Source organism: Pseudophryne corroboree, chromosome 5, assembly GCF_028390025.1.
Source record: "Pseudophryne corroboree isolate aPseCor3 chromosome 5, aPseCor3.hap2, whole genome shotgun sequence".
Lineage (NCBI taxonomy): Eukaryota > Metazoa > Chordata > Amphibia > Anura > Myobatrachidae > Pseudophryne > Pseudophryne corroboree.
Genome location: NC_086448.1, coordinates 363474210 through 363497381, shown reverse-complemented (window position 1 = coordinate 363497381; position 23172 = coordinate 363474210). Strand labels below are relative to the sequence as shown.

The 23172-nt window shown below is 42.2% G+C and overlaps 1 protein-coding gene and 2 pseudogenes across 1 annotated transcript in view; all 3 read left to right on the top strand.

Moving 5' to 3' along the window:
- SLC6A19 (solute carrier family 6 member 19) overlaps positions 1-23172 on the top strand; it is a 572970-nt gene that overhangs the window by 512231 nt on the left and 37567 nt on the right. The window lies entirely within an intron of this gene.
- Positions 507-625, top strand: LOC134930614 (5S ribosomal RNA; annotated as a pseudogene).
- Positions 7385-7503, top strand: LOC134930613 (5S ribosomal RNA; annotated as a pseudogene).

Here is a 23172-nt window from a genome sequence, read left to right as displayed (position 1 = left end):
CAGTGCAACAGTCCCATAGCCTGGGTTACATTTATAATCAAACAAAATTTGTTAAAGGTTTTTTTTGGGGAGAACTCCCCCTTTTTTTTTGTATATGCGCTACGGCCCTTTCAGCTTAATCTAGGCCATAACAGGGAATTTTGATATAACATATGTATGTTTAATTCATTCAACAATTTATCAGTATCTATTGTAAATTACACCTGACCTTTGTGATATTTGATTTGTTAATGTTTCCTGCCTAGCAGTACCATATATGGCGGTTATAGGTGGAATTAATTGGTGTTAATTTAACACAGGCGATACTTCAGCATATATTGTGTGTGCACGCCTACCCCTAAATCTACCTTATCTTCATCTGCAGTCTTTTCTTATATCAGCGGACTCTCATTTATGATTCACAGGTGTAAACCTGCGTCTAACATAAACAGCAGATCCGCATTTGCCCTTTCTTTGCAATCTTTATTCGGTGCACTCTCATTGGTGGGTCGATCAATTGCGTCAAAAGTTACTACCATACCCCACCGATAGAGCCCGATCTCGTCCGATCTTGGAAGCAAAACGGTGGCGGGCTGGGTCAGTACCTGTGAGGGAGACCCCCAGAGAATACCCGGTGTTGTAATGAACGACCCCCTCCGACCAGATACCAACAGCAGGATCACCACTTTCTCTCTATCCCCCTTTTTTTGCCTTTTCACTCTTTTCTTCTGTTAGCTAAAAAATTAGCTAAAATTTATTATCTTTTAAACACGGGGGCAGTAGCAGGCAACCCTTATATATGTATACAATTTTTGTTATGGTACATACTCCTGATAAGACTGGTCGGATTAATTATGACCCATTGAGGTCTCATTAAAACAAGCTTCGCTTGTACTGGTTGGTTAGGATTGGATATAGAACTACAGTGTCTATATCCCCCTACAAGTCTTTTTGGTGATTAGACTAACCAGAACATTTCCAATTTTTTAAGCACTTTCAGTACAGATAGATATAATATATCCTATTAACCTAATAAGGTGGAGTATAAGAGTGAGGATTTATTCTAAATGAATTAATAAAAGTTATGTTTTAATAAATTGTCATACAACGAATAACAAGAGTGCACCCACACAAGAGTCTTCTGCAAAATTGTTTTCTCTTCAGTCTTCTTTCTGACTCTGGGTGCACCACCAGGTACAAACAATTATAGGTAGTCTTACCATATATATAAACTTAATTCTGGTTTAAGAATTATCTCTGAAACTTCAGGACTGGTGCGGAGTCACAACCTTGTTCATGGATAACTTGCTTTTCTGACCAATGGTCAGCTTCTGAGTCCAGCACAGTCCACCCAAAATATTGAAGTACATAGGATACTGTCCAACGGAAGTCTTTTTTCTTTTTTCCTCCTGGTCATCTGCTTTTTCCTCACATACCCACCTCACAATATACTTACACCAATGACTTCCTTCTCACTTAAATCTGAATTACTAAGACGTAGGAATACTGAAGGCTTTGAGGATCTCCTGTCGGATACAGAGGACCCCTCCAGATCCGTAACAGACTGGAGGGATCCCCTATCAAAACTCCAGAAAACATTACAAAGGAGGATCCGTTTGACCTGGGACATTACTACTCTGGAGAATTATGTAAAACACAAGATAGTACCCAGGGGCCTAAGACCCAAGATTTTCCCCTCTTTTCCCCTAGCTACGACTAATTTGAGGGACGAGTGGGAGGCGGCCCTATTGAAATGTTCCAATGATCTGTTACACATACTCATCAAACACGATACCCTGATCCTTGATCAAGTAGAGAAAGAAATAGAAGAACTTGGAAAAACTCTTGAAAAATGGGAAAAAGATCCTCCGTTCCAGATCACTTTTGAAAAATATAAAAGGGACCTTGATACATATGAAAGAGGTATTAAGGATCGCAAGCGGAACAAGCTACAGAGGGATAAACAGGATTTCACCCAAGGTAACATCTTTAGATGGAACACACGACCCCGAGGCAATAGATATATGAGACAACAGGAAGATCCCACCTTCTCGGAATTTGAGTCCTCTATGAGTGACGACTCAGCCAATGAACCAACAGGAGACACACGGACATCATACGACACCAGAGACCGTGAAGACTCACCCTATTTTTTAGGCCGAGGTCAGAGAAACAGAGGCAGAAATCGATACACAGGCCAACAAGAAGGGGGGGCAAGAAGAGACAGGGGAAGGATCGACAAATGGGATACTCCCAGGACATCAAAATATCCAGAACGACAGAGGAAAGCACGATAAACTCACTCTATTCGGAACATCTTCAAATAATTAACCTATCTGACAGAACAATATCCCCGGTACAAAGGAAGGTGCTCGGCAAAGGTTTATCCTTTTCTCCCACCAAACCTTTTGACCGCTTCATGTGGGAAAAGGATTTGCGCTTATTTGGGAGGAAATTGCTTCTTAAAAAATTCTTTAGTGAACAGAACACAAGAAAAGAGGGAGCCACGGGAGACCCCCTTTGGAGTCCGGAGGATTTGGAGATGGTAGAAATCTTGGAAGATCTTCAATCAGAATCAGGACAGGAAACAGGGACAAGAGACCGCCCCAAATGTAGAGCCAAGTCAACCTTTTTCCCACCGGACAATAATAGTCCGGAAATCAGGGTTTTCTTGGACATGGTATCAAAAGAATTTGACCTGATCAAACATCGCAGAGAGAGTAAATACTACTACTTTCCTCAGAATTTGTCCTACGATGAAAGAGAAGCCCTGAGAGAGCTGAGAACCTGGAAGGATGTGGTAATTAAGCCATCCGACAAGGGGGGTAACATAGTGCTGTGGCCGAAAGATATGTATGTGACAGAAGCTTTGAGACAATTAAAACAAACTACATGTTACAAAAAGCTGCTAAACAATCCAACGACCCGTTTCCATACAGAATACATCAGTCTGATTGGAGAAGCATGGTCAACGGGTGTTATTACAAAACAGGAACATACATACCTTTCAATCAAAAATCCTAAGACACCCACATTCTATCTTCTCCCAAAAACACACAAAGATTTGAACAAACCCCCGGGGAGACCCATCATGTCGGGTAATGGAGGCTTACTGGAACAGCCGAGTCGTTTCCTCGATTTACACCTCCGGGAATATGTCTTACAATTACCTTCTTACTTGAAAGAAACCTCGGACCTGTTACAAAAGATCAGTGACATCATATTTGAAGATAATTTCCTACTGGTGACCCTTGATGTTGAAGCGCTGTATACCAGTATTGATCATCAGGCTGGATTAAGAGCGACACGGTTCTTTCTTGATAATGACAAAAAGGGTGATTTTGGCAACTTTCTATACAACCTACTGGCATTTGTACTAGAGAAGAATTATTTCACTTTTCAGGAACAATTTTACCTCCAGGTCAGAGGCACAGCCATGGGGGCGGCTTGTGCACCTACCTATGCAAATTTGTTTCTGGGCTGGTGGGAGAAGAAATATGTCTTCACGGATACCAATGATCTATATACGGAACATGTGATGTTATGGCTAAGATATATAGATGATATCTTTATCATCTGGGATGGTGACCAAGATCTCCTGGTGGAATTCATTAAACTTCTGAACAATAACGACCTGAATATAAAGCTGACACATACCATTGACCAGAAGACAATTTCCTTCCTTGACATTAATATCTACAAATCCAGTACAGGTAATCTATCGACTGAACTTTACCGAAAAGAAACATCAACCAATAGCCTCTTGTTCCAAACAAGTGCACATTTTCCGCCGACAGTTGAAAACATACCCAAGGGAGAATATCTGAGACTTCGGAGAAATTGCTCAGAGGATGCGGTTTTCAAGAGTAAAAGCCAGGAACTCTCTCATCGGCTACATGAGAGAGGTTACAGCAAAAGATCCCTGAAAAGGGCATACAAAGAAGCAATCAAGATACCCAGGGATACTCTAATTTTTCCAACTAAATCTCCCAAAAAAACTGATGATAAGATCAGATTCATCTGGACTTTTTGCCCGGAATGGAGACAGATCAAGAAGGCTATTGAAAAACATCTTCCGATACTTCAATTGGACAAGACTCTGGCACCATTGATGGACACTAACATACAAATGAGCTGGAGGAGATCAAGTAACATCAAGGACCTCCTAGTACGGAGCCATTTCCAATCAAGGACCACGAAATCAAATAACCTGAAAGGCACTTTCCCATGCGGACATTGCAAAGCTTGTCCACACATGTTGAAAGTAAATACCATATCAGATCGTTATGGTAAACCCATACCTATCAGACAATTTTTCAATTGCAGCACCCAAGGCCTGATTTACTGCATTGAATGCAGCTGTAATTTGAGGTATGTTGGAATGACGACCCGCAAATTCAAGGAGCGAATCTTAGAACATGTGGGAAATTGCCGCAATGCCGCCAGTGATCTCATACGAATGAGAAAACTGACCTTGGTGGCGAGACACTTTCATCTGTGTCACACAGATTATATGAAAGATTTCAAGGTCTATGGCCTGGAAAAAGTTCAGCTGGGTATCGGAGGAGGAGATCTGAACAAAGAACTTCTGAAGAAAGAGACAGAATGGATCTTCAAACTTAACACTTATAAACCAATGGGTCTCAATGAAAGCATAAATTATAGCGCTTTTCTATAACCAATCGGGAGATAAGTCCATTTTCTTTTTACCCATTATTTTCAATAACCTAATAACTCTCCATTCCCCTCCCCTCCTCTCCTCATAACAGCATCCCCCTCTCTTCCCCGATGATCGCCCCTTCACTAGCTAACCCGCTTACTTTAGCTCTACCTGGGTATACATCAAGATCTCTAACTAGACCTGATAACAGGTTACCCAGCTCTACAATCAGGTCCAATTTGGCACCCCTTACCTGGGGCCTAAGCGACCCTCTTATAATTTAATCGCACAATTATCAGAACAGGTATACATTCATAACCTCCAAGGAGAGACCTTGGGATCAACAAACCTCATAAATTTGAATCCATGGTAATAAGTTAACAACCAACTCCTTACCCCTTAACACTACTCACTCATTATCCACACAGTGGTCCCTGCACCCATAACACAAATCCTTCACTTAGGTACACTATTCACCACACCATCCAACAGCAATACTGGGACATGCACACACATCCCACACATGTTTTGGGCACTTTGTCACAATGATTTCAGCAAAAAAGTTTTTTTTTTTCCCAACAGTGTTTTCATTTTCTCACCTCAGCTCACAGCAATCCTAAGTCCCACATCACTTTACACGACATCCACAATAGGCACACAAGCCAACCTAAGACCCATCACTAGACAGGCACATACATCACACACATTCATTTTCCAACCAGTAGACCCCTAATAATCCCCATGCCCCTAATTTAATGTCTCCAATTTAATTCATCATTATTAATAATAGTTCTTCATCAGCTTCACTCACCAACACAACCAGGTCACTTAACATGCACGCTAGAGTTATTTCCCAATCTATACAATCACTCCAGGGTCTCACTAGGACAGCACGTTCATCATAACAAGCGAGCCAGCAATTATAATAAATAAAAAACACAAGGGTAAACAACAACAATAATACGGAACCAGCAATATAACACGCCTCGTCTAGACATGGCCTTATTCTGCTTATTAATGAATACATAATAAACCTACAACTAGAGCTACTAGGGCACAACAAATTTCCATAACAAGAAATATAATCTTCTTAATTAGACCCAGGAATAATCCCTCCTTAATTACACAAGAGTATGAGACCTGATACCAATGGATATTACTCTATCATCCCTACCCGGACAGTCGGGATGACATCCTGCACTATTTTATATCTCACAGCAGGTGCTATCACACCAAGTACAGATATATAATGTTTCTCTGTACTCTTATACATATCTCTTTTCCCATTTCTTTTGGTTCCTCCCTATCTTTCCCTCTTTCCAGTAATAATATGATTCCCTATACAGGGGCACAGTAAATTTATCCGCCCCTACTAAACCCTCACCTTCCGGTTGCCAGGCAACTAGACGCTCAGGCACCACCGGATGTTACGTATCGTCTCTGCCCGAATGCCGGGGAGACGTGGTGATGTCATCCTCTGAAGCCGGGGAGATGGGACAATGCCTTGCAACGGGACGCCCAGACAGTTATTCAAAGACAAGCACCGTCTCCACCCGGACTACTAGGGAGGGACTAAAGGGCACCAGCGATGCGGCTATTAGAGAACCCGGAGGCGCAGTATCAAACAGCCAGGGTAACACGTTATGGGGATTCCCTCGACCCTACGCCAGCAACATATAAACAATTTAAGGTAATCTAGCAACCAGCTGAAAAACGTCATTTCCGCGGGCCGGAGCATTCAGCCGGTAACCAATTATACAATTAATCCTTGATCCCAGTGATTGGCTGGGCTCTCATCAACAGGTATTTAAACCTGACTTATCATTCCAATTAGCAGCATTGGAAGTGAACAAGCCCGTAAAACGGGTGAAACGCGTTTTCCTCTTCTGACCACGGATATCAGGAGTATGAAGCAGATCCTCTTAACTCCAGACTGACCCAGGGACCTGGGCAGGGACTGGTATTTTCCGTAATTCTTGTATTTTTCCAATTCTTTTGCTCAAACCTGTCGTAATCAATATAACCTAAACACCTAAACCTATTCAGGTTTTCTTAGATAGACATGGTGTATTCGTTTTGCCTGCTATAGACGGGACATAACAAACCTACCTAATATATATATATTTTTTTTTCATGTCTTTTGGCTATCTCATTATTTGTTATTATAGAGATAACAGAGAAACAGATGACATAAAAATTTCTGGATTGAACACACCTCTCCCCAAATATTCTACCTTTTTCAGTGCAACAGTCCCATAGCCTGGGTTACATTTATAATCAAACAAAATTTGTTAAAGGTTTTTTTGGGGGAGAACTCCCCCTTTTTTTTGTATATGCGCTACGGCCCTTTCAGCTTAATCTAGGCCATAACAGGGAATTTTGATATAACATATGTATGTTTAATTCATTCAACAATTTATCAGTATCTATTGTAAATTACACCTGACCTTTGTGATATTTGATTTGTTAATGTTTCCTGCCTAGCAGTACCATATATGGCGGTTATAGGTGGAATTAATTGGTGTTAATTTAACACAGGCGATACTTCAGCATATATTGTGTGTGCACGCCTACCCCTAAATCTACCTTATCTTCATCTGCAGTCTTTTCTTATATCAGCGGACTCTCATTTATGATTCACAGGTGTAAACCTGCGTCTAACATAAACAGCAGATCCGCATTTGCCCTTTCTTTGCAATCTTTATTCGGTGCACTCTCATTGGTGGGTCGATCAATTGCGTCAAAAGTTACTACCATACCCCACCGATAGAGCCCGATCTCGTCCGATCTTGGAAGCAAAACGGTGGCGGGCTGGGTCAGTACCTGTGAGGGAGACCCCCAGAGAATACCCGGTGTTGTAATGAACGACCCCCTCCGACCAGATACCAACAGCAGGATCACCACTTTCTCTCTATCCCCCTTTTTTTGCCTTTTCACTCTTTTCTTCTGTTAGCTAAAAAATTAGCTAAAATTTATTATCTTTTAAACACGGGGGCAGTAGCAGGCAACCCTTATATATGTATACAATTTTTGTTATGGTACATACTCCTGATAAGACTGGTCGGATTAATTATGACCCATTGAGGTCTCATTAAAACAAGCTTCGCTTGTACTGGTTGGTTAGGATTGGATATAGAACTACAGTGTCTATATCCCCCTACAAGTCTTTTTGGTGATTAGACTAACCAGAACATTTCCAATTTTTTAAGCACTTTCAGTACAGATAGATATAATATATCCTATTAACCTAATAAGGTGGAGTATAAGAGTGAGGATTTATTCTAAATGAATTAATAAAAGTTATGTTTTAATAAATAGTCATACAACGAATAACAAGAGTGCACCCACACAAGAGTCTTCTGCAAAATTGTTTTCTTATCAGTCTGGCTGGCAGGATCTGGAGCAACATGTCCTCTGTGGTACTGCAGTCTTCTGGTCCCGTGTAGCCACGCGCTCTTTTCGGCCATGTAGCTCTGCCATCCTTTGTCCGATTAGTTAGTCACTGTTACAGGAGGGGGAGAGGAGGCTTTAAGCTGCTGGCGCCACTGCCTGTCATACAGTGACAGGCACAGCAGCTGGCAGCAGCAGCAGGGAGGCCAAGCGCCTCTCCTCACTGGCGCCTACCTGCACTGCATCCCTTAGCTGAGCGGGTAGCGCCAGGCCTGGGTGTAATACCCAGGTTAGCCGATATAGTGGTGTTGTAACTTATAGTAATTACACTCTTTTTTACCTGGTGACTAATTCTTCTGTACCCAGTTCAGGTTCACTTCTTATCTTCAGAGGGGTAAGGAAACTTAGTCCAAAAAAGCATAAGTTAAACAGTCGCCTTCACAGGAAACTGGTTTATTTGAAGAGGATTTGCAAGCTCAGGATTTTTCTAATAATTCCCTCAGGAGATAAGGGGGTATATTTACTAAAATTTCGTGTTTGTCCGATTTGTGTTTTTTTTTCTAAGTCCCAACACGGGAATTTACCAAGCACAAATCTCGGCAGTGTTTGGGCTATTCGTAATGGTTTTCACGGCTAAGTTCAGAAATACGAATGAATAGACCATTGGTCAAACGCGGCTGTTTGTTCATACAACACGGAAATTTACTATTCATTCGTATTTGGGTGTTAGTTTCTGAATGCTCTATTGCGGTCTTTTTTTTTTGCGAATTGTTAAAAAAAGCAGCAAAAAAATAAACCTGCTTTTTCCAGGCGAGTTTGGATAATCATGCACGGATCAGTGAGATCTGTGCATGGTTATCGATGGGAAAGGGTCTGTTTAGTGTAAAAATGTAAAAAAAAATTGTGTGGGGTCCTCCCTCCTAAGCATAACCAGCCTCGGCCTCTTTGAGCTGGTCCTGGTTGTAAAAATACGGGGGGAAAATTGACAGGGCTTTCCCCATATTTAAACAACCAGCACCGGGCTCTGCGCCTGGTCCTGGTGCCAAAAATACGGGGGACAAAAGACGTAGGGGTCCCCCGTATTTTTACCACCAGCACCGGGCTCCACTAATCAGAGAGATAATGCCACTACCGGGGGACACTTTTATATTGGTCCCTGCGACCGTGGCATTACCCCTCCAACTAGTCACCCCTGGCCGGGGTACCCTGGAGGAGTGGGGACCCCTTAAATCAAGGGGTCCCCCCCTCCAGCTACCCAAGGGCCAGGGGTGAAGCCCGAGGCTGATAGCCTTTTGTGTAAAAAATAGAATATTGGTTTTTGTAGCAGAACTACAAGTCCCAGCAAGCCTCCACGCAAGCTGGTACTTGGAGAACCACAATAACCAGCATGCAGGGGGAAAACGGGCCCGCTGGTACCTGTAGTTCTAGTAAAAAAAAATACCCAAATAAAAATAGAACACACACACCTTGAAAGTAAAATTGTATTAAACATACATGCACACTTACATACATACATACTTACCTATGTTGACACGAAGAGTCGGTCCTCTTCTCCAGTAGAATCCACGGGGTACCTGTAAATAAAAATTATACTCACAAACAATCCTGTGTAGATCGGTCCTCTTCTTTAAATTTGTAATCCAGGGACAAAATTAAAAAAACGAAAAACCCGATCCACGCACTGAAAGGGGATCCATGTTTACACATGGATCCCCTTTCCCCGACTGGCGGGACCCCCGTGACTGCTGTCAAAGAGGGTCCCTTCAGCCAATCAGGGAGCGCAACGTCATGGCACTCTCCTGATTGGCTGTGCGCTACTGAGCTGTCAGTCAGGCTGCGCACTGTAGATACAATGTAGCGCATAGGCGCTCCATTGTATCCAATGGTGGGAACTTTGCGGTCTGCGGTAGACCGCGAGGTTAAGTGGGGTCACTCTTGTGGTTGGCCCCACTTAACCTGTGTGTGTTCTGTTTTTATTTGGGTATTTTTTTTGTAGTAGAACTACAGGTACCAGTGGGCCCGTTTTCCCCCTACATGCTGGTACTTGTGGTTCTCCAAGTACCAGCTAGCGGGGGAGGCTTGCTGGGGCTTGTAGTTCTGCTACAAAAAACAATATTCTATTTTGTACACAAAAGGCTATCAGCCTCCCATCCGCCGCCCTTGGATGGGGGGGGGGGGGGGGGGGGGGGACAGCCTCGGGCTTCACCCCTGGCCCTTGGGTGGCTGGAGGGGGGACCCCTTGATTTAAGGGGTCCCCACTCTTCCAGGGTACCCCGGCCAGGGGTGACTAGTTGGGGGGGTAATGCCACTGCCGCAGGGACTAATATAATAGTGTCCACTGGCTGTGGCATTATCTCTCTGACTAGTGGAGCCCGGTGCTGGTGGTAAGAATACGGGGACCCCTACGTCTTTTGTCCCCCGTATTTTTGGCACCAGGACCAGGTGCAGAGCCCGGTGCTGGTTGTTTAAATATGGGGGAACCCCTGTCAATTTTTCCCCCATATTTTTACAACCAGGACAGACTCAAAGTGCCCGAGGCTGGATATGCTTAGGAGGGGGTACCCCACGCAAAAAAAATTCTGAATTTGTAACACTTTAAACACTTTTTTTAAGGTACACAATGAAGCCCTGCACGGATCTCACAGATGCGGGCGGGATTCGTGTTTTGTCAGGCAGTGTTTTACTAATCACTCCCATAAAACACTGCCTGACATTCCGAATCACATCGACATCGGAAAACACGAATGTGGCAAACTCGGCAGCTTAGTAAATGACCGTATCAGGATTCAAAAAGTTGCAGTAAAATGCACCCGATACCGGGGGTAATTCCAAGTTGATCGCAGCAGGATTTTTGTTAGCAATTGGGCAAAACCATGTGCACTGCAGGGGAGGCAGATATAACATGTGCAGAGAGAGTTAGATTTGGGTGGGGTGTGTTCAATCTGCAATCTAATTTGCAGTGTAAAAATAAAGCAGCCAGTATTTACCCTGCACAGAAACAAAATAACACACCAAAATCTAACTCTCTCTGCACATGTTATATCTGCCTACCCTGCAGTGCACATGGTTTTGCCCAATTGCTAACGAAAATCCTGCTGCGATCAACTTGGAATTACCCCCACCATTCGAGATCAAACACCCTTAAAAACACGAATATTAGTAAATATACCCCCAGGTGTTTATCAATAGACTCACTTTGTAGTCATACAAATTTATATCAAACTGCTCTGACAGTAGAATAAGCAAAAATATCACAGCAGCGAACACAGAATACAGTAATGCAAATAATCTCAGATATGGATTTCTTCTTTAGAAACTGTAAATATTAAAAATTACCTTTTTTGACTAGACAAAACAATTGCATTAATAATTATTACTTCACAACAAAACATGTAATTTCAGTGTAAATACTATAATATCCAATACTTTGCCAATAACAACAGTTTCCTGACTTAGGGGGTAAATATGACTGCATCGCAGTCTGAATTACTATGCGCAGGGCGCACTGCGCATGTGCAGCCAGTGCATCTCACCGGTGCTATCGCCTCTGCCTGATTGACAGGCAGAGGTGGTCACGGGGCGGGAGGAGGCGTGCCAACGGCATAAGGGCGCCGTTCGTGGGGTCCGGACAATGGAGGAGTGTCTGGACCATTGGAGGGGGCGGGCCATGGCAGCTGCGTGATGTCACACACAGCCGCTGCGACCAGGGACGCAGCGGTTAACCCCCTGCCAGCGAGCAGGAGCTGCGCTGGCAGAGAGTACAAAAACATCGCCGCCATGCAATGCTTTTGTAACTGTGTGGGGGAGGGGGGATTGGGGGTTGGGCCTGACATGCTGGGCGTCCCCCCCACTAAATTTAGCACATCTACGATCAACTCTGAATCAACCTCTTAGTATGGGAGGTGGTCGTTAGGTTGACAAGCATTAGGTCGACATACATTGGGTCAACCACTGAAGGTTGACATGCAGTAGGTTGACATGTACTAGGTCGACATGCAAAAAGGCCGACATGCGTTTTTCACAATTTTTTTCATTTTTTTCACCTTTTTCATACTTAACGCTCCACATGGACTACAATTGGGAACGGCAACCTATGGCACCTGGCGAGGGGATGCGGTGCACTAATTAGGGTTCCCCGTCACTTTACGAAGAAAACGACACCAAAAACAGTAAAAAAAACTCATGTCGACCTTTTTCCATGTCGACCTTGTACATGTCGACCTTCAGTGGTCGACCCAATGTATGTCGACCTAATGCATGTCGATCTACTAAACCACACTCCTTAGTATGTTCAGAGATAATGTCCCAAATCTTCACTGATCAGCACAATAGGCCCAAATATAGTAGTAGAATACAATTACAACTACAGTATGCAAGTGTCTATGTAATCTTGGCAATGCCGATAAATACAATATACTGTAGTAGCAGTGGCGTAACTACTGCCCCCGCAGCCCTAGCGGTGGCTTGGGGGCGAGGGGCTGCGGAGGCACCACTGATTTAGCGCAGATTGACATGTCAATCTGCGGTCTCCTCACCCTGCGGTCTCCTCCATCCCTCCGCTGCTGTAAGGAGGGACACGGAGGGCACAGCGCGCGCCTCTCCTGTGTCCCTCCTGGGTCTCTGGCGGGTCTAATAAAGGAAGTGCCGTTCGTGAGCTCTGATTGGCTCACGAACCGGCACTTCCTTTAACAGACCCGCCGGAGACCCAGGAGGGACACAGAAGAGGCGCGCGTTGTGCCCTCCGTGTCCCTCCAACACAAAACAGCGGGGGAGCGTGGGGGGGGGGGGCAGGGGCACTGGGGGAGCATTTGGGGCACTGGGGGAGCATATGCGGCACAGGGGGAGGGGACTTATGTGGCACTGAGGGCATATGTAGCACAGGGGGAGGGGGGCTTATGTGGCACTGGGGGCATATGTGGCACTGGGGGGTATATGTGTACCTGGCACATGGGGGGAAGGGGGCTGTACTTGGCACTGGGGGCATGTGAGTAGAAGTATTTTTTGGCTTGGGGGAGAAAAAATTCTAGTTACGCCACTGTGTAGTAGTAGGCTTGATATTCCAGTTCTAGACAACAGGTGGCCACTCAGTAGTGGAAGGATATAATAGCTAATATATGGAAAAGTTTAACTTTATTTCAAGAGGCTATAAAGGTGAAGGTATTTTACCAGTAACAGCAACTATGAGTGTTGTCAGGTTAGCACAAGTGGGGTCATTCTGAGTTGATCGCTCGCTAGCTAGTTTTAGCAGCCATGCAAACGCTATGCCACCGCCCACTGGGGAGTGTATTTTAGCTTAGCAGAAGTGCGAACGCATTTGCAGCCGAGCTCTGCAAAATAGTTTGTGCGGTTTCAGAGTAGCTCTGAACCTACTCAGCGCTTGCGATCACTTCAGCCTATTCGTGTCCGGATTTGACGTCATACACCTGCCCAACGAACGCCCAGCCACGCCTGCGTTTTTTCAGACATGCCTGCATTTTTGCAAACACTCCCTGAAAACGGTCATTTGACACCCAGAAACGCCCCCTTCCTGTCAATCTTCTTGCGGCCGTCAGTGCGACTGAAAACTTACCTACAACCTGTACACAACCACAACGGGCTTTGTACCCGTACGACGCGCGTGCGCATTGCGGCCCATACGCATGCGCAGAAATGCCGACTTTTAGCCTGATCACTATGCTGTGAAAGGTAGCTAGCGGTCAACTCGGAATGAAATCCATGTCATAAGTCCAAGACTCCCCACTCCTCTGAAGCCTGCTGGCTTCTGTTTGGCAGAATGGTGTCTGTATTAGTAACTGCAGTGTGAACTCTCACTGCTGGGGCTCTGTATACAACTGCGGCAGTTAATGCTTTCTGAAGCTGGCTGTCCAGCAGTTAATGCTTTCTGAAGCTGGCTATCTGCTTGCCTATGTAGGCTTTCTCTATTTAAGTTGTAGGCTGTCTGTCTTAAACAGGGCTGCAGTTGTAGGAAAGAACTCACAGCTCCCTTTGTTGCCCCACACAAGCCTCGGACTCTGCTGCTCCCCATTTCCTGTACCTGTTACTTCACCCAGATCTCTGGTACTCGATTCCCGACCACAGCTCTCTGCACAACACTGCCTGGAACTCTCTTCCCTCCATGCTCAGAGCAGCCACATGGCCTCCTCTTACACAGCAGAATTCCTGTGTCAGCACACTCTCCCCCCACCTGCTGTTTCCCTGTAGCCAATGCTGGGTCCTAAAGCCCTCCTCCACAGCATGCTGCAGTCTTGTGCTGTTCACATACAAGGGGGCTGCCTCTGATGTGCACATCAACCACTGCAATCCCTGAGAAGATATTCCGGGGGTATCACAATGGAGTTGGTAGTGACATTTGCATAAAGTTGCAGACTGGAAGATCTGAGTGATGCATACCCTCCAGTGATGTGTGGTGGGGTGAGGCAGAGCCTTTCCTGTCATACTAACGTTTGTGCCAGAGCTTTGAATGTATAAAGTATATGAAAAATACAAAGAATATGTTTGAAATATCTTCTTTGCATTATTCTGATAATTTGTATAGCCAAAACTCTGGAGTAAAAAGTCTATGGCAGGTGAGGCAGTGCCTCACCTAGGTAACTTTTCCGCACATCTCTGATCACATCTCATCAAATTTCCAGGAGTTTATACTGCTGCACCTGTGTATAATGACCAGATGTACGCTTTGGCTCATATATTGCATGTAAATCTGGCTCTAGTGTTAGCCAGTGCCTCCTGAGCCATTTAGCTCACCGCACGTCCCTGATTACCCTCCAACTGTACCTTTTTAGCAGGTTCAGTACCTTTTTTTTATGGTTTGTACCGATTTTTGGCTCTCCAAGCTTCCACTGAAAGTATAGTAATTTGTACTGATTTTTATGTGTAAAATGTTGGAGGGTATGGTGATGCTGAGTCATGCGCATACCTCCCAACATAACCCTCTCCAGGAGGGACATAATGCTCTGCTCCTGGACTTTTTTAATTTATGATTGCCAAAACCTTTGGTGAAACACCTTTCTTATCAAGTAACTAGTTCAACACAGGTGAGGGCAATCCTACATTAAGAGGGAAGTCAAGGAACACAGCATTTTGTCCCTCCTGGAGAGGGTCATGTTGGGAGGTATGCATGCGTATGCAGACTGGAATCTCTGTGATGCTTGAGTCATGCATATGCAGACTGAAAGCTCTGTGTGATGCTAAGTCATTCATATGCAGACTGGAAGCTCTGTGTGATGCTGAGTCATGCATATGCAGACTGGAAGCTCTGTGTGATGCTGAGTCATGCGTATGCAGACTGGCAACTCTATGTGATGCTGAGTCATGCCTGTGCAGACTGGAAGCCCTGTGTGATGCTGAGTCACGCATATGCAGACGTGAAGCTCTTTCTGATGTTGAGTCATGCGTATGCAGTTTGGAAGCTCCGTGTGATGCTGAGTCAGGAGCTCTGTGTAATGCTGAGTCATGTGTATGCAGACTGGAAGCTCTGTGTAATGCTGAGTCATGTGTATGCAGACTGGAAGCTCTGTGTGATGCTGAGTCATGCGTATGCAGACTGCATTCTTATTTCAGATTGATCTCTTGCACCTTGCATAATGACAGAGTTGGATTGGGATGGAAAATGAGTCAAGGAAGTTTTTGAAGCATCCCTAATGGGGGTGGAATGTAGTGAGGAGACATGGTCTGTGGATTGGAATACTCCAGAGACATAAGAGTAGTATAGTTAAATGTATCCCTAATAAGCCAGAAGTGGTTTGTTGGACAAAAATATAATTAATAAAACCACATGTTGACTCACGTAATTCCTTGAGGATGCCCATGGGGACAAAGAAGTACTGTTTATTAAATAAAAAATGATAAATAATGATATTTACATTTTCAGAATGCGTATTTAGGCGTAAAATATTTATTCCATCCACATTTAAAATGCGGATTGTGATAAATATGCTCCTTTGTGTCATAATCAGAAGGTATACTCTGTTAACTCATTTGTACACAATTAGCAATAACAATTTAATTCCCAATATGCTTGTATCTTAGTGTATATTACACACACCAAATTAAAACATACATATTTGCAGCACTGAGAATAGCCCATTGGATTGATCATTGAGGAGCAAAACACATATTTTGGGCTAATGGAGTGGGGTCATGTATTGGCCCACAGTCTATTTGGAAATACCCATGGCTAGACTAGTACGTTCCTTGCCCATAGCATACAGCTTTTACAAATATCCTTACCAATAATCAGCTTCAGAGAGAAGAAGAAGGAAAGAGCTGTACTATCGGTGCACATGAGGAGGATTAGATCTGGTTATCACATCCACCTGTATTATTTTAAAATTTAACTTTTATTAATATACGCTTAAGATTAGTGCAAAAATGGTTACACATAAACTAGGAGTATAGGCGAAACATAGAGGTTAAAATATGACATAAACAGAACATAAAAGTGCAATAAGATATAATAAAGGTGATTTAAAGATTAAAACGTGTCCGCGTGTTTACTCTAATGTCTAAGTAAATATAATATATTAATCCTTAATTATATCATCAATTGTTTTATTTGTCTAGTCAGTAAGCGATTTCTCAAAGGGGCATTAGAAGATGTAAACGAGACAAATATAGGTGATATACTGTCGAATGTATGACACTCTGTTATAATGCTTAGGTGTATATATTGTTGTTATCCCAAGAAGGAAAACACCTTCTTTATTAGGGACTTATGACACCTTAAGACTGTTCTGAATCAGCATAAATATACTGACAGATCAAATAGGAGCAAAATATTATTTAACATGTGATACCCTGTTACAGTATTCAGGTGTTGACAGTATATAATACTATGTTTTAATGTTCAGTATACATATTATCTTTATCCGCAAAGGGAAAAACACCTTCTATATTGAGGACTGATGACACTTTGAAGCTGTTCAGATTCAATTCAAATATGCTGAGATGCACTCAACTAGAATTTAGATAATATATTGTTAGGTGTGTAACATACTATTGTGATGTCCCTATATTCTCACTGTTCATACAATTATAGTATTAAGGTGTACACACTATTATCATCCCTAGAAGGGAAGCACCTTCTTTATCTGGAACTGGTGACACCTTAAAGTTATTCAGAATCAATTCATATATCTTGGAACATTCATCATAGTGTATTATCAGGTTGAATATGGGTAGTACAATATCATATATTTGATCTATTGTGACATTGTGGTGTGTACACTATTACTGTCCCTAGAAGGAAGGCACCTTCATTATTGAGGACTGGTGACACCTCCCCAAAACTCAATTCGCTCCCTTATCGGGTTCCTGTTTATCTACACTGTAGTTGTATTTAGTAACGAATGAATATAAAATAAATAGTTCAGATATTATGATGTTCATAGTGTTTCTACCATTGCAGGAAAAAACACCTCCATTATTAAACGACAATGATATCTTCCTGAATAATTGTATATATTAAACCAATGGATTATATGTTACCACCCAACATTTCACCAAGTTACCATGCAGTAAGTTTATTGTGGCTTATATAGACCACATGACTGTAGTGTATATTTTCTGAATTGATTAGAATGTTGATGTTAAAACAAGAGAGAAAAATTATCTTTGTATTCAGCTTAACTGTGTCCTGAGTGTTTATATATATTTATTACAGAGTATAATCTGAAACATTTATTACAGTTGTCACTGTTAGCTTGTATCACAGGTGTCTCATAATATTCCTAGATTTATCTTATATGAGTTCAATATATCATTTCTCAACTTAATATAATTGCCTATTGTTCCTTATATCGTTACAAAAAATCTATTAGCTAGTGCAGTGTTGCTGGTTATCTCACTGAGACATTACCTATTGAGTGAGACCGTGGTTCCTAATAGTTAATGATCACCTATCAGCTGCTTCACACTAGTACTATTAAGGAAAGCATCATCCCTGCATTCAGTTTAAATATATCCTGAATGTTTCTGTGTGTTTTTTACAGAGTATAATCTGAAACATTTGTTGCAATTATCACTGCTGAATTGTATCACTGATGTCTCATAACATTCCTAAGCTCATCATATAAGAATACTATGTATCTTTTCTCAACTCCACATAATTGTTTGTTATTCCTTATCTTGTTTCAGAGAATCTATTAGCTAGTGCGGTGCTGCTTATTATCTCACTGAGGGGCAGATGTATTAACCTGGAGAAGGCATAAGGAAGTGATAAACCAGTGATATGTGCAAGGTGATAAAAGCACCAGCCAATCAGCTCCAATATGTAAATTAGCAGTTAGGATCTGATTGGCTGGTTCCTTTATCACCGTGCACAGATCACTGGTTTATCACTTCCTTATGCCTTCTCCAGGTTAATACATCTGCCCCTGAGGGGTCTATTTACTAAGCCTTGGATGGAGATAAAGTCGCTGGAGATAAAGTACCAGCCAGTCAGCTCCTAACTGTCATTTTTCAAACATATCCTGTGGCATGGCAGTTAGGAGCCGATTGGCTGGTACTTTATCTCCAGCAACTTTATCTCCATCCAAGGGTTAGTAAATAGACCCCTGAGTCACTTATCTCTAGAGTGAATCTACAGCCCTGACGAAGCTGTCAGAGTAACGGCGGAACACGCGTGTGGGCACCGTGTGTCCGCGTGGCTCAATGTCTATGTTTGATATTAAGATAAATGTCTAGTCAGTTCTAACCTATACAAAAGTGCAGTGTTGTCTAACAGCATTAGTGTAAAGCAGCTGGTAGATGAGTATCAATCACCGAGAACTGTAGATTCACTCTAGAGATAAGTGACTCAGGGGTCTATTCATGTACAAAACGAAATCATAATTGCTACTTATCACTATACATCGCATCGCTTCGATGCGATGTATAGCCGTGATAAGTAGCAATTCATGTATACTTACCCTTCCGACGATGCGCTGCGGTGTCTGGGGCTCCCATGGTGACGTCTTCTCCGGCGGTCCCTCTCTGCGATGCGCGGGGTCCAGCGACGGGTCCCTTTGCGCATGCGCAGCTTGATGACCTCCCGGCAGGCCGCAGTGGTTGCTGGGAGGTCGGGGGGCAGAGCCAGCGCGAGGTGCAGAGCAGCGATCAGGGAAGCATTGAGCAGTTCAGGTTCGCCATCTGAGGACGGCGTAACCTGAACTCCATGGAGAAGCGGAAAGCAGAGCTTTCCGCACCTTCATGAATCGCACTCACCATACAAAGGTATGGTGATGCGATTCAGGCACAGAGCGGGGGTACCGCTGGAGAAGTCAGAGACTTCTCCACGGTAACCGGCTCTGTGAATTGCGGTAAGCAGAGAAAAGCCCCGTTTACCGCAAAACAGGGCTTTTCTCTGCTTCATGAATAGACCCCTCAGTGAGATAATAAGCAGCACCGCACTAGCTAATAGATTCTCTGAAACAAGATACGGAATAACAAACAATTATGTGGAGTTGAGAAAAGATACATAGTATTCTTATATGATGAGTTTAGGAATGTTATGAGACATCAGTGATACAATTCAGCAGTGATAATTGCAACAAATGTTTCAGATTATACTCTGTAAAAAACACACAGAAACATTCAGGATATATTTAAACTGAATGCAGGGATGATGCTTTCCTTAATAGTACTAGTGTGAAGCAGCTGATAGGTGATCATTAACTATTAGGAACCACGGTCTCACTCAATAGGTAATGTCTCAGTGAGATAACCAGCAACACTGCACTAGCTAATAGATTTTTTGTAACGATATAAGGAACAATAGGCAATTATATTAAGTTGAGAAATGATATATTGAACTCATATAAGATAAATCTAGGAATATTATGAGACACCTGTGATACAAGCTAACAGTGACAACTGTAATAAATGTTTCAGATTATACTCTGTAATAAATATATATAAACACTCAGGACACAGTTAAGCTGAATACAAAGATAATTTTTCTCTCTTGTTTTAACATCAACATTCTAATCAATTCAGAAAATATACACTACAGTCATGTGGTCTATATAAGCCACAATAAACTTACTGCATGGTAACTTGGTGAAATGTTGGGTGGTAACATATAATCCATTGGTTTAATATATACAATTATTCAGGAAGATATCATTGTCGTTTAATAATGGAGGTGTTTTTTCCTGCAATGGTAGAAACACTATGAACATCATAATATCTGAACTATTTATTTTATATTCATTCGTTACTAAATACAACTACAGTGTAGATAATCAGGAACCCGATAAGGGAGCGAATTGAGTTTTGGGGAGGTGTCACCAGTCCTCAATAATGAAGGTGCCTTCCTTCTAGGGACAGTAATAGTGTACACACCACAATGTCACAATAGATCAAATATATGATATTGTACTACCCATATTCAACCTGATAATACACTATGATGAATGTTCCAAGATATATGAATTGATTCTGAATAACTTTAAGGTGTCACCAGTTCCAGATAAAGAAGGTGCTTCCCTTCTAGGGATGATGATAATAGTGTGTACACCTTAATACTATAATTGTATGAACAGTGAGAATATAGGGACATCACAATAGTATGTTACACACCTAACAATATATTATCTAAATTCTAGTTGAGTGCATCTCAGCATATTTGAATTGAATCTGAACAGCTTCAAAGTGTCATCAGTCCTCAATATAGAAGGTGTTTTTCCCTTTGCGGAAAAAGATAATATGTATACTGAACATTAAAACATAGTATTATATACTGTCAACACCTGAATACTGTAACAGGGTGTCACATGTTAAATAATATTTTGCTCCTATTTGATCTGTCAGTATATTTATGCTGATTCAGAACAGTCTTAAGGTGTCATAAGTCCCTAATAAAGAAGGTGTTCCCCTTCTTGGGATAACAACAATATATACACCTAAGCATTAGAACAGAGTGTCATACAGTCCACAGTATATCACCTATATTTGTCTCGTTTACATCTTCTAATGCCCCTTTGAGAAATCGCTTACTGACTAGACAAATAAAACAATTGATGATATATTTAAGGATTAATATATTATATTTACTTAGACATTAGAGTAAACACGCGGACACATTTTTAATCTTTAAATCACCTTTATTATATCTTATTGCACTTTTATGTTCTGTTTATGTCATATTTTAACCTCTATGTTTCGCCTATACTCCTAGTTTATGTGTAACCATTTTTGCACTAATCTTAAGCGTATATTAATAAAAGTTAAATTTTAAAATAATACAGGTGGATGTGATAACCAGATCTAATCCTCCTCATGTGCACCGATAGTTCAGCTCTTTCCTTCTTCTTCTCTCTGTATCTACTATAGCTGTAGTTGGTAGCACCCCCGGAGTAAATGGTAATTACCAATAACGTAATAGGGGTCTGATATTGAACTTATGTTCCAAATCTTTATCGGATAAAAAAAGAGTGAGTGTGCAGATACAACATCGGTTTCAATAATCAGCTTCCACAGGGATTTACACACAACACTGTGGCATTTACAAACATGGATGATTGGAACAACATACAAAAAAAATTTCAGATAAAAATCCAAAGTACAAAAAGTAGCCAAAATTCCAAGCAAAGGGCTGTAGCAGTAGAGCAACTGAGATATAAGCCAAGAGTAGTTAAATATTCAGAGTTAAATTTCAGGGCTGGTAGTTATTAAGTGAAGTCTAGCCGAAACAGTAACTGCTGAGAAAAACAAAGCACCCATAGTTCATAAACCTGAGCTACAAGATGGATAATCTGGTGAAAAGATTTTTCTGGACCAAACCTCTTCTAGTATAAGGCCCTAAATTTACCCTTTACACAAACATACAATACATGTAACATGCTAATGTGTAACCTAGATAAAAGTTGAAATCTTGTCCGCCCTGTGTATGTGCAAACCAGCCACAGATTTAATTATATAGCAGTTATGTTGAAAAAGGGCTTTGGAATGGGAGGCACTCAATATCCCGGCTGTCGAGATCCCAGCCATCTGCATACCGGCGCGAGGATCCTGACCGCTGGGATACCGACAACTGTTCTCCCTCTTGGGGTGTCCACAACACCCCTGGAGGGAGAATAAATAGCGTGGCACGCGTAGCACACCACCGTGGCCGCAGCATGGCAAGCCCGCAAGTGGCTCTTTGCGCTCGCCCCACTGCCGGCATTCCGGCGGTCAGGATCCTGGTGCCGGTATGCTGGGCGTTGGAATCCTGTTTGCCGGTATAACGTAGTACACCCCTTTGAAACACGTGACTAATTATAGATAGAGGATGATGATAACTGGAAATATGAAGAAATATCACTTGATTTACTTCTGCTAACACTACTCTGCTGGTTCTTCATTCCCTTGACATTTATTTCGGCACATTTTGGATCTTGCAAACATCTTGCAAACATCCCTATAACTATATACAATTTATTTATGCTATGTTGGTTTCAGGCTGATCTTCCCTTGGTGAGCCCCAGTGGCCTGGTTGTTGGTTGGGATTGGCTTCTTGGCATGTTTGAGGTAGTGGGTCAGTTGGTACATGCTACTGTGTCTCAGTTTGTGTCAGTTGGTGTGCTACTGTGTCTCAGTTTGTTTTGCTGCATGATACTGTAGTCAAGTGATTTGGTTTTAATGTTTACATTTTGTCTGAATGAAGTTTTATTGGCCTGATGGAGCATGTGGAAGGTTTGTGGTTGCTTTGTCAGATTTATTTTGTTCCAGCGAATTGAATTTGGGTTTTGATTACAATGCTTTGGTGAAAATGTATTGAAGACGCTGAGGCTACGTCATAAACCAAGAGGGGGAGTATAGCAAATGGGAAAATAGTGATTTTAACTATTATACATTAAGGATTTTATGTTAAAGCGAAAATTTTCAACTAATAAGCAGCTTAAAATAATGCAAGGCCAAATTGGCCTGAGGTTTACAAATGCAGAGGTTTTAGATTTTTGTATTTGACATACATTATAGTTATGGATGACAAGCTACATTTTATTTGAGCTGTTAGCCTGGAAGCTGATATCCACTAGGATAGTTGTGGGTGGTGTTACAGAGGTTTCGTTAGCTGGAGGGTATTGAATGTTTTGTAGGGTCCTGGGGTTTGCAGTTTGCCATTTGTTTATGATGTGTTATGGTTTTCTCTGGGCAGTTAAAGCATTTTTGTCAGCAAGTGCATT